Source organism: Dromiciops gliroides, chromosome 2 (genome assembly GCF_019393635.1).
Source record: "Dromiciops gliroides isolate mDroGli1 chromosome 2, mDroGli1.pri, whole genome shotgun sequence".
Lineage (NCBI taxonomy): Eukaryota > Metazoa > Chordata > Mammalia > Microbiotheria > Microbiotheriidae > Dromiciops > Dromiciops gliroides.
Genome location: NC_057862.1, coordinates 509,887,103 through 509,904,873, shown reverse-complemented (window position 1 = coordinate 509,904,873; position 17,771 = coordinate 509,887,103). Strand labels below are relative to the sequence as shown.

The window sequence follows — 17,771 nt, the reverse complement described above, 5'->3', positions numbered from 1 at the left end:
TCCCAAGTATTCCTCAAGTACTTTTTTTTTTCCAAATCAATTACCACTTACTTAAACTTTTGGTGCCAATTGATGGGTGACTTCTGGAATGTCTTCAACTAAGTGTACTTTTGCTATAAAGAAGCTGAAGCTTAAGGGTACATCATGTATTCTACCTAAATGTTTAAGCAATGAATAACTGAGCAGAGTGGAAGACAAAGTAATTTATCATTTTCAGAAAAGGTACACTTTCCCAGTAACTGACATAATGCTTATACATTAGAAAAGCTGAATGAATTAAAAGTAAGACCATATTATATGTTATATCATAATCATCCCTGGGGGGATTTTTTTTTGCATTAATTAAATAAGTCATAAGAGTCACTGCAGCATATAGAATACAGGGCCAAGCCTGGAGCCAGGAGGATATGGGTTCAAGTCCTGCCTTTCATATATGCTATCCATGTGACACTGACCAAGTCACAACCTCTCAAAGCTTAAATCAACTCTCAAAGACTATATAGCTATCATGAGTTGCAAATCTGCAACAGTAGGAGTTTTCATACCAGGTGTTTCCCATATGAAGAAAACCATAGGTCTAAACCAACATAGGAACAAAACCACACACATACATAAAACATCCTTGAGTGCCCCTTAATTTAATGCCTACCTCACCTAAAATGCCCCATCTTCATCTACTAAGGAGATTTACCAAGAACACCTTTTAAAATTTAGTTGTTTCCTAGCTCTGTAAATTCACTATCTTTCTAACCAAGGCACAAAATATATGAAATAATATAATATAAAAAAGTTAGATGCTTCTAACCATTGCACCCCCCATTATTCTTCATTAGTGTCCATTCATTGACTGTGGGCAATCATCAAATTCCACTATCTCTTTTTGCCAGGTATAGTTTCAAGAGCTTACTTAAATTAGGCAAAGGTTCTATTAGATGGAATTTTGCTAAAAAATTTCAGAAGGATCCTAACACATCAAAAAGAGAAAAGGAGGAGAGAAAAGTCAGCTCTCTAATGGCTTAAGTTTTAAGGCAGTTACTTGAAAAATTTTAATATGGCCAAAGTACTACCTCCCCCTGTCCCGACTAAGAAGTCTAACCAAAGAGGAATAATCTAAGTCCCCAGGTGGGCAGCACAGTTTTCTACTTTATATTATTTCCACTCTGTATTCTCCTAGGGAATTCTTTTGTTCAGACAATTGCAGCAAAATTTCCAAATGCCATCCTTCTGTCTAGGACCACCTATAAGTATGGTAAAGGATGCAAGTCCCCCAAATAAAGGTATCGAGTACAAATTACTTTAAAGAGTCACTGGAATGTTGAAATAATAATGATTATCACTGAGGAATATAAGTACACAAATATTTATTTAAATCCAGTCAAATAGTTTCTGTCCCCCAAGGACCTGTGGAACTTCTCTTTCTGTAATGAATAAAACATTTTTAATAATGTCCCTCATACATGCTTGAAGCATACATACCCCTAATCCTTACTTACCCTGAAGATTTGCCACTATTACGAGAGATATATAAAATCATTCATCAAATTTATTATTCGTTCCTTTACTATATCAAGTTTGGTGGGGGGAAGGATATAAAGAAAAGAAAAGAAAACTTACCTAGTGAGAAATTTAAATAGTCAAGAGAAGAGGAGACCTTCCCCACCCAGCTCACCAAGCTCTAGCTGAGGAAAACAAAAATAATTTCTGTCTTGAAAGCTCCTGCCCCTTCCCTCCCCATTTATGGCCAGAGAGTATGCTATATATAGAATAGAAGGAGTTCTTCTCCCCAAATTGACATCTACATAATAAATTCTAGTGTTAATCTTAAGGAAAGCAGATCTTTTAAATTTCTAATTATTACAATTTTCCCCACAATTTGAGCACACCTCAAAAAAGGGAAAAGATGGAAGTAAAAAAAATTAATAATTATATTACCACAACATATGTATTCTTTCTTCCATAAAAAAATTATAAGAAGAGAAAATAAGGGTTAAGGGGCAAGACAATTTTATTTATTTATTTTTACTTTGTTAAATGAGAATTCACTGCTGAGTTTTAAGTCCTGTAAGCCAAATGTCAGTCCCTATGATTTAGATTCCGTGGTTCCCTGGCATGTAAAATGACACTACTTGATGAGTCTTTAATGACTGTCTGAATTTCAATAAACATTATTGCCATTTGCTAAGCCATGTCAAACAAATAAAAAAAAATCCTTCTGTGCATCAGAAAAGAGCGAGATTCCATTTTTTTACCAGACTTTTCTGGATTCGAATGTTTTTCAAGTCATCACTCTTACTATCACCTACTTTCATCCCACATTTGTTTGTTTGTTTGTTTTTTAAAGAATTTTAACCAGAAAAAAGATCCCCTGCACATCTTGAAAATTATATTTTATTTATAGCTGTTGTCACATACTGTATCTAAACAGAGACATATAATGTGTCCACATTTATATACCACATGTGTTCAGATAGAAACAAAAGAATTTGTACATTCATTTAACAAATATATCTTATGTGTCTATTAAGTGCAGGAATAGCTAAAAATATAACAAAATATGAAAAGTCCCTAAGAGGTACAAAGTACAATGAGATTACAAAAAAGGACAGCTTACTTCCAGTTGGGAAAACCATGGAAGAGGTGGTATAAGAATTATTCCTTGGAGGATAATTGGAAAAATTCAATGAATCTCTCTGATTCAGAACATGGACTCAAGTTAGGGAATAATAATTTTTAAAAAGGAGTGAGTCAAATTGATGTCACAATACAATTTGGATCCTGAAACCATGAAAAAAATAGATGTTTGGAAAGGATAGGCTTAGCAACAGAACTACATTTTGTGGTGAGGCAGCATGAACTCTGGACTGGAAATCAAGAAATTTGTTCTATTCCCAGCTTTACCACAAGCTGTGTGACCTTTATTAAGTCACATCAGGTCTTTGGACTTCTGTTCATCGCCCATATAATGAGGAGGTGGAACTATGTAATGTTTAAGGTCCCTTCCAGACCTGAGTCTATGATTCCTAAAGAGACTTTGCAGTCATAAAAGAAACAGGAATATGAACTCAAAAATCACAGGCATCTGGGGCCATTTAGTGTAAAAATATTATCACATTAGATAACCATACTTTTGAAAATGGTACATTTTTCCATGCTTAAATCACATGAGCTCCCAAGCCATTGAAGTATGTTACTTTCCATCTATCAGATAAATTTCTCAAATTTTTTGTTAAATGTGGCATGGTGTAAGGCTATGTTATGGTTTTCAGTCAACTAGCATTTATATTATGTGCCAGGCACTGTGTGCATATCTCCTTTTTTTTTTTTTTTTTTGGTGAGGCAATTGGGGTTAAGTGACTTGCCCAGGGTCACAACAGCTAGTAAGTGTTAAGTGTCTGAGGCCGGATTTGAACTCAGGTACTCCTGACTCCAGGGCCGGTGCTCTATCCACTGCGCCACCTAGCTGCCCCTGCATATCTCCTTTTGAGAATTTCTATGATTATGAAACAATTCTGTTTCTCGGTTTACTAATATATTTATTAGAGTTCATCATTCCATGAATGGAGCCAAGACCCCAATGCCTATTTCATGTAAAAAAAAAAAACTAAATATTTTGGGAGATGGATAATTTAGTCTGGTAAAAATGCCCAGATCTTATAGGCTTACCTGGAATTCTTCTGACACTGAGTATGGCATAGCCTAGAATGCAAAAGTGATTTTAAAAACTATACTTTAAATCTTCAGTACTCTAATATTTGTATTATCTTGCCCATGACAAGGGTTTTATCATAAAAGGAATAGTTAGCATCTGTTTGGGCTTTTGTTAAGGTTATTTTTATTTTAATGATCTAAGCACTGTGCTTTTGCCTTCAAGTAGCCCCAACTTAGCAGAATTTAGAACAACCCTTTCAGTTGCTAGATCTCTTGGAAGACTTTTGCTGGTTCCCTATGAAATATTTCTATTTTTCAAAATAACAATATGTCCATTTTTTTTCATTTTTTTATTAAACACTTTTATTTAAAGATTTGAGTTCCAAATTCTATCCTTCCCTCTCTCTCTTCACTCACTCTCCCTGAGGTGGTAAGCAGATATAGGTCATATGTGTTCAATTATATAAAACATTTCCATATTATTTATTTTGTATAAGAAGAGTTGAATAAAAGAAAAAAATGAAAGAAAGAAAGCAGAAAATAGCATGCTTAAATCTATATTCAATTAATAGCAATTCTTTCTCTGGAGGTAGATAGTATACTTCATCATTAGTCCTTTAGGATTATCTTAGGTTGTTATATTGCTGAGAATACCTAAGTCATTCATAGTTCTTCATTGAAAAATATTGCTGTTACTGTATATAATGTTCTCCTGGTTCTGTTCACTTCACTATACATCAGTTAATGTAAGCCTTTCCATGTTTTTCTGAAATCATCCTGCTTGTCATTTTCTTTTTGTATTTTCTTTTTTTCATTTTTGTGGGGGTTAGATGCTGTATAGAAATCATTATTTCACAAGTAAACATTTTATCTTATATAAAGTAGCAACTGTATTTCCAAAGTTTTTCAAGGATGGTTTTCATGCACTTCAAGATTCAATTCATTTATGTGTTGTCTTCTCCCAGTAAAATGTGAGGTCCTTTAGGGTGGGAATTACCTTGATTGTTTCTACTTGTATAATAATTATAATAACAACAACAACAATAATAAAAATAGCCAGGCACTTTACAAATATTGTCTCATTTTAACCTCACAAAGTCACTGGAAGGAAGACGCTACTATCATCCACATTTTGTAGCTGAGGAAACTGAGACAGACACTGACTTGCCCAAGGATGCACAGTTCGTAAGTGTCTGAGGCAAATTTGAACTTGGGTCTTCCTTATTCCAAGGCCAGCCCTCTTTCTACTATGCCTGCTATCTGCCCCCTCAGTAGCTAACACAATGCCTAGCACATACTAAGGGGATAATAAATGTTTTATCTATCCACATTACTAGCCTTCCCACATTCTATATTCCAGCCAAATATTCTGCAATATATTCCCCAATAGATAGAAAATCTGAAAATCATGATCAAGGAAAGAGCTTAGATATCACCTTCCAAGAAATTCTCAGGGAAAATCCTAGGCTGGATTTGTAAAATTCATGTTATAGCACAATAATATTTCATTTCAATAATATACCACAACCTGTTTAGCCACTCCCCAATTGATTGGCATCCCCTCAATTTCCAATTCTTGGCCACCACAAAAAGAGCTGCTATAAATATTTTTCATATAAATAGGTCCTTTCCCCCATTTTTTGATGTCTTTGGAATATAAACTTAGCAGTGGCTTTGCTGGATCAAAGGGTATGCACAGTTTTGTAGCCTTTTGGACACAGTTCCAAATTGTTCTTCAGAATGGTTGGATCAGTTCACTACTCCACCAGCAGTGGATTATCGTCCTAATTTCCCCACATCTCCTTGAACATCCAACATTTTCCTTTTTTGTCATATTAGCCACCCTTATAGGTGTGAGGCAGTACCTAAGAATTGTTTAAATTTTCATTTCTCTGATCAGTAGTGATTTAGAGCATATTTTCACATGACTATAGATAGTTTTCATTTCTTTGTCTTAAAACTGGCTGTTTATGTCTTTTGACCATTTATCAACTGGAGAATGACTTGCATTGTTATAAATTTGAATCAGTTTTCTATATATTTGATAAATGAGGCATTTATCAGAAACATTTGCAATAATAATGCAATTCTTTGCTCACAGAGTACAGTGCCTTCTTTGATGAGGGTATGCCATGATGGAAGATCCTTTTCTAATGTCTCCCATGTCATGCAATCAATTTCAAAGTTCTTCAGAGAAACCTTGAGCATCCTTGTATCTCTTCTTCTGACCACCATATGAGCACCTACAATGTGTTAGTCTCTGTAAAATAATCTTTAAAGCAAAAGTACATTTGGCATTCAAACAATGTGGCCAACCCATCACAGTTGCACTCTCTGCAGTAGTGTTTGAATGCTTGGCAGTTTAGCTAAAGAAATGACCTAAGTGTCCAGTACAGTATACTGCTAGGTGATCTTCAGAATCTTCCTAAGACAATTCAAATGGAAATAATTCAGTTTCCTGGCATGGTACTGGTAGACTGTCCAGATTTCACAGGCATATAAGAATGAGGTCAGCACAACAACTCTGTAGACCTCCAGTTTTGTAGTTAGTCTAATACCTCTTCTATCCCACACTTTCCTTCAGTCTCCCAAACACTTAGCTAGCTCTTGAAGTGCGTATATCAACCTCATTATCAATGTGTACATCCCTAGAAAGTATACTGCCAAGGTAAGTTAACTTATCCACAGTATTCAAAACTTCTCCATTTGCTGTAAAATGGTTTCACATATGTGTCCACATGTAGTGTAGGCTGGTGGAATACCTGTGTTTTCATGGTGTTAATTGGGAGACCAAAATTAGCACAAGCAATGGAGCCATACTTTGTTGCATCTCAGCCTCAAAGGCTGTATAGAGTGTACAATCATCTGCAAACAAAAAAATCATGTACCAACACTCCCTCCACTTTAGTCTTGGCTTGTAACCTTTTCAAGTTGAATTATTTATCATCAGGGCAGAAGCTAACCTTGATGCCATGTTGGTCCTCAATGAAAGTATTTTACATCATTGCTGAAAACATCATGCTAAAAATATGGGAGCAAGCACACAGCCTTGTTTCACTCCATTGGTGACTGGAAAAGTGTGAGGGCATCATCCATTATCCAGAACCCGGGCAAGTGTGCCCCCATAAAACTGTCATACAATACTAATGAACTTCTCCAAGCAACCAGATTTTGACATAATTTTGCATAAGCCCTCACAACTGACAGTATCAAAGGTCTTGGTCAGATCAACAAGTATCCGTTCTGCTCCTGGAATTTTTCCTGGAGTTGGTAGCAAACACCATATTGCCCATTCCTCAACCATTTCTGAAGCCACACTGGTTCTCAGGTAGATGATCATCTTCTAGATGAAGTATCAACCTATTAAGCAAGACTCTGGCAAGAATCTTGCCATCAATGACTAAGAGACCCTCCTGTGATTGTCACAGGACAATCTATTTCCTTTTCCTTTATGGAGATGGCCAATGGAGGCATCTTTGAACTCCTGGGGGATAACTTTCTCTTGCCATATAACTCAGATTTCAGTCAGCTTTTGTATGAGCAGTGGACTCCCTGCCTCATAAAACTAAGCTGGAATAAAATCAGCACTAGGTGCTTTGCCACATGAGAGGACCTGATGACATTTAACACCTCTTCAGTTGGAAGTTTGGCTAGAGAGGGATTGACTTCAACTTGAGGTATGTGGCCAGTGACTTCAACATTGGTTGATGATGGTATATTGAGAACACTATGGAAGTGCTCATCCAATTTCTCCAGGATCATATCCTAATCACTAATCAATGTAACTCCATCAGTACTGAGTAGCTGAAATGTCCCATAGGTGTATGGCCCATAAATAGCTCACAGGACATCATAAAGGGCCTTTGAATTGTTATTATCAGTGTAAAATTGAATTTCATCTGCCTTCTTACTGATCCAAAAATCCTGCATTTCTCTAAGTTTCACTTTCACTTTACTTTTGATGGAATTAAATGCTGACTTTATTTTTTTTTACTCTTATAAAGTATTTTTTTCCATTACATGTAAAGATAGTTCTCAACTTTTGTTTATGCAAGCTTTACAATTTCAGATTTTTCTCCCTCCCTCCCCTCCCTCCCCTCCCCTAGACAGCAGGTAATCTGATATAGGTTATATATATATATATATATATATATATATATATATATATATATATATATATATATATATACACACACACACATATAATAGCATTAATCCTATTTCTGCATTAGTCATGTTATAAGAGAAAAAAATCAGAGCAATGATGAAAAACCTCAAAATAGAAAAAAAAACAACAGCATCAAAAACAAAAGAAATAGTATGGTTCATTCAGCATCTATACTCCGCAGTTCTTTTTAAATTTTTTTTCCTGGATTTGGAGATCCTCTTCCATCACGAGTTCCCTGGAACTCTTCTGTGCCATTGCATTGGTGAGAAGAATATAGTCCATCACAGTAGATCAACACTCATTGTTGATGTTACTGTGTACAATGTTCTTCTAGTTCTGTTCATCTCACTCATCATCAGCCCACGCAAGACCCTTCAGGTTTCTCTGAACTCCTCCTGCTCATCGTTTCTTATAGCACAATAGTATTCCATTGTATTCATATACCACAACTTGTCCAGCCATTCCCCAATTGATGGGCACCCCCTCAACTTCCAATTCCTTGCCACCACGTAAAGAAATGCTGACTTTAAATGAACTATCTTGCTAGTAAAACCTGTGGAGTTCTCATTTTTTATTTAGCAGATTTTCAATTTCCTTATCATTTTTGTTAAACCAGTCCTGATCTTTGCAAGTGTTCTGATCCAAATGAGTAAATGCAATTCTGGACAACAAATCTCTGAAAGTTGTCCACCTATTTTCTGCTCCACTGCTGCCAACCATGTGTTGGTTCAACTTTCCCTTCAAGTTAGCAATGAACTGTTCCTGCTCAGAGCTCTAATCTGTTGACATGGTCTTCTGGTAGCCATCTTTCCTTGGGGCTGTCACTTATGTTGAATGTAAATATTTAGCTTGGAGAGGATAGGTCTATGATCAGTCTAGCTCTCTGCACCACGCATACCCTTTGTCACTTTGTCTGTCTCTGCTCCTTACAATGACATAATCTATTAAATTCCTATGTTTGTTGCAAGGGTACATCCATAAAGTTTTATTGCATTTAAGTAAATAGAAGACAGTATTGGTGATGAGAAGGTAATGAGATATACAAATCTTGGAAATGCTGTTACTATTTCCAACTCCACTCCTCCCAAGGACTCCCTGCCATGTCTGGTAGTCAGTGCCTACTTCATTCTTAATGTCACCCAGAATTATAAGTTTGTCCTCTTTTTGGCACACTGATGAGGGTCTTAGGTCTTCAAAAAATTTTTCTTTGACTTCATCAGGGTTTGTCATGGTGGGAACATAGGCACTGCTGATGGTGGCATGGTGTTTTCCTTCAAGTAGAAATAACATTGCCATGATCCCATCACTCTTTTGAGAGGCATACAAGCTTATTGACTAGTTTTGACTGCAAAACCTACACCAGCTTCATGGCACTCCCCTTCAATGTGGCCACTCTAGAAGATCATGTATCCCGTTCTGATTTCAGTAAGCTGGCCTTCATTTGCCAGCCTTGTTTCACTCAGGGCCACTATTTGGATGTGATACCAGCTAAGTTTTCTCACAAGAGCTGTTTGTCTTTCAGGTCTACTGGATTTTGTACTTTCTTTAAATGTATACACATTATGTGGACCAACAGTATGTGCAAAAACTTTGCAGAAGATTTTGTACATATTTTTGTACATTTCAACCACAGGGTGGGATCCCCACCTGCCACAGTAAACAGGCCAAGGTTGGATAAGCAGCCAATTTTGGAAGTAGCTTTTCTAGCCCCTTACTCACACCAGGCAGTGAGCGGTGTGTGGTCCTTAAAAGGCTGCTCAGGGGGCAGCTAGGTAGAGCAGTGGATGAAGCACTGGCCCTGGATTCAGGAGGACCTGAGTTCAAATCCAGCCTCAGACACGACACTTACTGGCTGTGTGACCCTGGGCAAGTCACTTAACCTTCACTGCCCCGCAAAAAAGAAAAAAAGTCTACTCAGACATGCAGGGGACTGCCAAATCCCATTGCTGATTCCAGGGCTGCATGTGTACAGAGTTGTGACTACAGCTCCCAATGTATCCTCACCTGCTGCTTGGTCACTTGCCTGTCACCACAGGACTTTGAGATAGGTAAAAATTATATGGCTGATATCTTTTGATTCATACATAAATTTTATTTAAGTGAGGCAGACTTGCACAAAGTTGTTGGCCTCACTTTCTCAGCACAGTCCAAGGAAGGACAGAGTTCAGATGACTGTCGATGACTCAGGATGCAGTCAAGGATCTTGGTGTCTTCAATGTCTAACCAAGCTCTAAGCACTCCATAACACCTGCTTCAGCTGTCTTCATGGCTGTTTGAACAAATAGTTCTCACCTACCCATTTGGCCAGGGGAAGTCTTCACATGCTTGGGGTAGAAAGCCCCTTAACTCACCAAAGGGTTTGAGACCCCTCAGTTACTATTAATCTGGTTTAACCTATCTTCTAAAATGGTTTACCAGGCTGTGGCTTCTGCACATGATATAGTTTCTTGGAACCATAAGTGAGAATTAGGTCAATTGGGAGCCCTGAAAAGAGCTCAGCAGCCCTCACACCAGATGTACTAGTCTTCCCTGAACATAGCCTACAGCCCAATATCTAACTAAACTTGTCAGGACCATAGTAAAGGAGTCTGGGGCCAACACTCAGGTTGGACCATAAAGAAAAACAGAATCAAGATCCTGCAGCAGAGGGCAAGGACCAGTCTAAGTCACCACAACCAGAACTGAGACCAAAAAAAGCAGTAGTAGAATCCTGACTTCAAAGGAAACAGAACTAGTCAGAGACTAGCCAACCCAACCAAATATTCAGGAAGAGATGGATCATGGCCCTGATACAAAGACCCAATACAGGAATTGAGGCTAAAGACTTAAGTAAACAGAATGAAACTCTGAAAACAATATAGAATTATAATGGTTTAAGAAACATTCAAGAGGTAAAGATTAACATCACAAGTACAAACAGAACATCAGAATAAAAGGATGGTTTGACCTTGAGGAGTCCAAGACTGGATGGAAAAAAAAATGAAGTAAAAAAGTAAAAATGACAGCTCTTGAGGAAAAAAAAATGAAAGTAGACTATCTTAGATCAGAAGTTCAAAGACTTTATATAAATAATAAGGTCCATAAAAAATAGCATGGAGAAAAACGCAACTCAATACCTCAGTGAAACTACTAGAAATATTAGAAAGAATTAAAAAAAAACAACTAGGAGAGTATAACATAAGTTATATACTCTCAAAAACAACTGACCTGCAAAACAGATCAAGAAGAAAAAATTTTAAGTCATTAGTCTCTCTCAGAACCATGATCAAACAAGAAATTTGGATGTCATATTTTAAGAACTTAGAAAGGAAAACTGACCACATCTATTAGAACCAGGGTTCAAAGTAAAAATAGAGGGGCAACTAGGTGGTGTAGTGGATAGAGCACTGGCCTTGGAGTCAGGAGGACTTGAGTTCAAATCCAGGCTCAGACACTTGACATGGACTAGCTGTGTGACCCTAGGTAAGGCACTTAACCCCAATTGCCTCACCAAAAAAAAGAAAAAGTAAAAATAGAAAGAACAAACTAATCACCTCCAAAAAGAAACCCCAAACTGAAAATACCCAGAAATGTCATAGTCAAAATACAGAATTTCAAGGTCAAAGAAAAATTATTGTTAGCAATCAGAGTTTAAATACAAAGAAAGAACATTTGGAATCATCCAAAACTACATGGAAACTGCTATGGAAGAGGGGAAATCTTAGTATATGATACTCTAAAAGTAAAAAAAAAAAAAAAAAAAAACAAGTAGGGAGGGGAAACGAACCTTTAATAAGTAATTGTTCCAGTCCTACTTCAACTAATGTAATCACAAAGGCCCAGAGATGATTAAAGCAATTAATGAAAAGTATATACTGTATGAATAAGTCTTTAATCAATTTGAGAAGATTAAACATCTTTTACCACAAAAGAAACATCATGATTGGATAAAAGAATTAGACAGACATCTGTGCCTATATATAAAAATATTGTTCAGTCTAGCAGGGAACAAGTTTAATATTTTAAAAATCCCAGCTGAGAGGATCAAAGAATTGGAGGAAATTCCTAGATTATCCCTTGCTGTCTTTGTCCTTAAGTTTGTGCCCACTCTTCCCCCAGGCCCCATGTATTTTTAGGGGAGAGGGTGGCCCATTTTGGGGGTTAGGAGTGGGGAGATGCATATGTTCTTACTATGCTATCTTAGTAAATGCATGTTCAAAAAGCTCATCGATGTGATTGGTTGATTGTTAGCAGGAAGGTGAGAGCTCTTGAGTGACAGTACTAGAAACCCAGAAGCTAGGGACTGCCCCTAGAACTCTGAGAATGGTAGCAACTATCCCTCTGGGGATTCAGCCTTCCAATACAAGTGTGCAATTGAGAACTGGGAAAATTGCCTCTGAGTAGGTATTAAAATTAGAATAGAGGACTTTCAAGTATGCCTGATTGAAAAAAAAACAGAAACAGTTAGAATCATTCTAATACTATCATGAGAAAAAAGAGAATCCTAGAAAGGTAAAATGCATTTTACCTTGATCAGCTAGGTGGTATGAGTGGCTATGTGACACAATGGATAGAGCACTGGGCCTGCAGTCAGAAAACACTTGAGTTCAAATCTGGCCCCATACACTTACTAACTGTGTGACCCTGGGCAAGTGACTTAACTTTGTTTGCCTCACTTTTCTCATCTGAAAAATGAGCAGAAGGAAATGGCAAACCACTTTGCCAAGAAAGCCCTGAATGGGGTTATGAATAGTTGGACACTGGGACAGAGCCAAGATGGTAGAGGAAATGCTGTGACTGTCCCAGCTCCCGACAAAATGTCCATATGCCTCCAAAAACAATGCCATAAAACAACTCTTGCAACAGCATAATCCACATAAGAACAGAGTGAGATGCTTTTCCAGCCAAAGACGGCTTTATCAGGTGACCAGGATCACCTGCTGTTCAGGCTGGGAGAGGAGCACAACACTTGGAGCAGGACCAGCCTTGAGCAGACAGCGCCTCCAGAGCCTCAGAATCTTCAGCTGCTTCTTCTGAAGCTTGGCTCACAGACTGGTGATGGGTCCAGTGGCTGGGGGGAATAACTGCAATCTCTGCTGGAACTGGGGTGGGGCACCCAAATTCTGAACCAGTAAGCAAACTTGAGGGACAGCTACCCAGTGGGGGAGGCACACAGGCATGCCAAGCTTCTGACCATAGAGAATCAGATTTCAATCAGACTTCTGTTTCTGGGTCAAAGAGAAACCAGGCTGTGGTTACTCACAGGCCAGGCAGGCTGAGATTGTTCCTAATCACCCCCATAGGCCAAGCTGTAGCTCAGAACAGTGTGTCCTGGAAGCAGCTCTACACTTCAAGAAGGAGTTAAAAGCCAAGAAATAGGTGGTGATGATGAGTAAGAAGAGAAAACAGCAGACCATTGAAAACTTCTTTGGGGGCACGGTAGACCATAATACACCCTCAGAAGAAGATAATAACAAAGTTAAAGCTGCTGCATCCAAAGCTTCCAAAAATATGAATTGGTCTCAGGCCATGGAACTGCTCAAAAAGGACCTTAAAGAGAAAGTGAGAGAGATAGAGGGAAGATTTAGAGAGGTGGAGTTAAAAATGGAAAGAGAAATAAGAGCTTTGCAGGAAAGTCATGAGAAAAAAGTCAACAGCTTGAAAAGCTTAATGCAAAAGAACACACAAAAGCTCTCTGAAGAAAATAATTGCCTAAGAATTAGGAATGAACAAATGGAAGCTAGTGACTTTATGAGAAACCAAGACACAATAAAGCAAATCAAAATGAATTTTTAAAATTGAGGGAAATATGAAATATCTCCTTGGAAAAATAGCTGACCTTGAAAATAGATCCAAGAGAGATCATTTGAAAATCATTGCACTACCTGAAAATCACGATCAAGGAAATAGCTTATATGTCACCTTCCAAGAAATTCTCAGGGAAAATTTCCCTGATATTCTAGAATCAGAAGGTAAAATAGAAATTGAAAGAATATACCAATCACTTCCTGAAAGAGGTCCCAAAACAAAAGGAAAATTTCCAGGAATATTATAGCCAAATTCTAGAGATCCCAGGTCAAGGAGAAAATATTGCAAGCAGCTAGAAAAAAAGGAATTCAAATACTGTGGAGCCACAGTCAGGATAACACAAGATCTAGCAGCTTCTACATTTAAGGAGCAGAGGGCAGGGAATATTATATTTTGGAGGGCAAAGGAACTGGGACTACAACCTAAAATCACCCAGCCAGCAAAAGTGAGTATAATATTTCAGAGGGGAAATGGGAGTTCAATGAAAAAGAGGACTTTCAGACATTTGTGATGAAAAGACCTGAACTGAATAGAAAATTTGACTTTAAAATGTAAGACTCTAGAAAAGCATAAAAAGGTAAACAGGAAAAATAAATCATGAGGTTAAACTGTTTGCATTCTTACATGAGAAGATAATACTTCCAACTCATAAGAACTTTCTCAGTATTAGGGCAGCTGAAAGGCATATACTTAGACAGAGGGCACAGATGTGAATTGAATATAAAGGGATGATATCTGTAAAGCATTTATCCTTGTTTTTGTGGGGCTGTCAGGATGGGGTGGCTTATATCTGGGGCTGGATTTGGGCTCCATGGCTGGTGCTTTGTTCACTGTGTCACCTAGCTGATCCATGATGACATCTTTAAAATAAAGTTAAGGGGTAAGAGGAAGACACTGGAGGAAAGAGAAAGGGAGAGGTGGAAAGGTCTAAAGTAGCTCACATAAAAGAAATAAGAAGAAGCTTATGGAGTAGAAGGGAAGATGGGGAAGGAGTAGGGGAGTGAGTGACCCTTACTTTCATCAGAATTGGCTCAAAGAGGGAATAGTAATATATTTTGCCCTGAAGTATAGTGGGAGGGGAAGGGGGAAAGGGGGGAGAGGTAAAGGAAGGGAGGGCAGATTGGGGGAGGGGGCAGTCAGAAGCAAAACATTTTTGAGGAGGGATAGGGTAAAAGAAGATAGAAAAGAGAATAAACATCAAGGGTAGGGAATAATATGGAGGGTAATACAGTTAGCAATAGTAACTGTGAAAAAATGATGAGTAGGATGGTATCACAAGAAATTATGAAAAATGCAAACCATCAACAGAGGAAGAACTGATGGTATTTGAATGCAGATTGAAATATAATTTTATTTGTTAGTTCCTCTTTCTAAAGTTATTCTATTTTCTTTCACAATTTGACTAATGTGAAGATGTCTGGCATAACTTCACATGTATATCATATTGAATTGCATGATTCCATAGAGAGGGAGTAGCGGGGAGGGAGGAAGAAAATCTGAAACAAAAATTACTTACATGAACTGATGCTGATTGAGATGAACTGAGGTCCCACTGAATCCAGGGCCAGTGCTTTATCCACTGTGCCACATAACTGCCCCTAAAGTTGTTTATCTCTACAATGTTGTTGTTACTGTATAAATTGTTTGCTTATTTCACTCTAGAACAATTAATATAAATCTTCCCAAGTTTCTCTGAAACCATCAATTTTCTCACTTCTTAGGACACAACAGAAATAAATTCAAAAGAAGGAAAAATATGTGTACAGGGAACAAAAGAGGGAGCTAAAGAGTGAGAGTAGAATTGGAGAGGGAGTAGTCGCAAGCAAAACAAGTCAGCTTCAAAGAGAAGGACATGAACAGCGAATTTAATGGAGATAAAGTATAAGACCCAGAGTTGGGTATCTGAGCATGCTGAAGAAAGGAGAGGCAGAAAAGGAAAATCATCACTTCAATTAGAGATGCCCAGTATTGAACTCATTCCTTATTTTTCCTCATTTCCTTTTTATTTGCAAAGATGGAGTCATGGGACAAAAAGAAGAAAAAATATAAGAGAATATAAAGGAGAGAAAAACACAATTAATAACCATAACCTGTGAATGGGATAAACTGAGTCGTAAAGTAGAAGACTTGATTAGAAAGTAGAGTTTAATAATATGTTGTTTGAAAGAAACATTCTTACAAACTTAAGATTCACACAGAATTGAAATGAGGGGTTAAAGCAGAATTTATCACGCTTCAAGTGAATTTTTAAAACCAAACATAGCTATCAGTATTTCAGAAAGCAGCAGTAGGGAAACTACATTATTCTTAATGTACCATGAATAATGAAACACTATTAAATAAATAAGTAAATACATATATGTATACATATATGTAGATATAGATATATATATAAACACAGAGACACAAAATGACAAAGCAACTAAGTATTTAAAGGAAATATAATCAATTTGCAGTGAGAAATATATAGCAATACCATATTTTTATCCAATTCTTATTACTTCTGATTTGTCACTCTGCCTTGGGGTTAGAATGCAGAAAAGTATTTGATAGAGAAGGGGAAAGATGACAAATGATCCTACTTCTTCCTTCCCCCATATATCTCAAAAAAGGGAAAAGTAGGTTACCTCTTCAGAGTCGGCCTTAATCATCCATAGAATGACTTCAAAGGCAAGGAAAATACTTCCTCTAAATCTTACCCCTTTTGCTGATAACTCTAAGTGCTTTAGTAGGAGACAAACCTTTTCACTGAAATTAGAATGGGAGTGAGAAGGTAGGAGTCATATGCCACTGAAGGGGAAAGGGTATAGATAGAAATATGGAGATGCTAGACTTCACAGTTTTCCCTAAGTAGTCCTATTTTCATCTAGTCCAAGGTATTTCATGTCCTTCATGATTGACCAAGTGAGTATACATTCCTAATTTACTAGTTTCTGAACCTTTATATTTGCGATATTTTCACACTTGCTAGAGTAATAAAGCTTTTGCAGGGAACATTCATTGGTCCAACCATTTTTGTGCCTTTGTTTTGCAAAATAATAATAATAAGCTAGCATTTACAAAGTGCTTTATAAATAGTATCTCATTTGATTTTCTTTTTTTATATCTCTTTTAGGATACCAACCTAGTAGTAGTATTACTAGGTCAAAGAGTATCCATGGTTTTATAACCCTTTGGCCATAGTTCCAAACTGCTCTACAGAATGTTTGAATCGGTTTACAACTTTACCAAGAGTCTATTAATGTCTCATTTTCTCCATATCCCCCACAATATTTGTCATTTTCCTCTGCTTTCCTATCATCCAATCCAATAGGTATGAGGTAGTGCCCAGAATTGTTTTGGCCTGAATCTCTCCAATCAATAGTGAGGTAGAGCATTTTTTTTTCACATGGCTATAGGTGACTTGGATTATTTCATCTGAAAATTTCCTGTCTTTTGTTCATCTATCAATTGAGGAATGGCTTTTATTTTTATAAATTTGACTCAGTTCTCTATGTGTTTGAGAACTGAAGCCTATCAGACAAACTTGCTTCAAATTTTTTTCACAATTACTATTGCTAACTGTATTTCCCTCCATCCTATTCCCTCCCCTTGATATTTATTCTATTTCCTATCTTCTTTCATCCTATCCCTCCTCAAAAGTGTTTCGCTTCTGACTGCCCCCTCCCCCAATTTGCCCTCCTTTCTTTCACCCCTCTCCGCTTATCCCCTTCCCCTCCTACTTTCCTTCAGGGTAAGATATATTACTATACCCAATTGAGCGTGTATGTTATTCCCTCTCTGAGCCAATTCTGATGAGAGTAAGACTCACTCACTCCCCTGCACCTCCCCCAGCTTCCCCTCCAATCCATAAGCTTTTTCTTGCTTCTTTTATGTGAGATACTTTATCCCATTCCACCTCTACCTTTCCCTTTCTCCCAGTGCATTCCTCTCCCATCTTAATTTTTTCAAAGACATCATTCCTTCATATTCAACTCACACCTGTGCCCTCTATCTAAATATACTCCATTCAGCTTCCCTAATAATGAGAAAGTTCTTATGAGTTACAAGTATCATCTTCTCATAGAGGAATGTAAACAGTTTAACCTTTTAATATCCCTCATCATTTCTCTTTCCTGTTTACCATTCTATGTTTCTCTAGGATCTTGTATTTGAAAGTCAAATTTTC

The 17,771-nt window shown here is 37.4% G+C and overlaps 1 protein-coding gene across 1 annotated transcript in view; it reads right to left on the bottom strand.

Annotated features, from left to right (window-relative positions):
• The window catches only part of MYOM2 (myomesin 2), a 154,438-nt gene extending 152,732 nt beyond the window's left edge, over nucleotides 1-1,706 (bottom strand). Inside the window, 1 exon segment of the mRNA XM_043989877.1 lies at nucleotides 1,615-1,706. The gene's annotated coding sequence lies outside the window, so the exon portion shown is untranslated.
• Nucleotides 1,707-17,771: the final 16,065 nt, after the last annotated feature.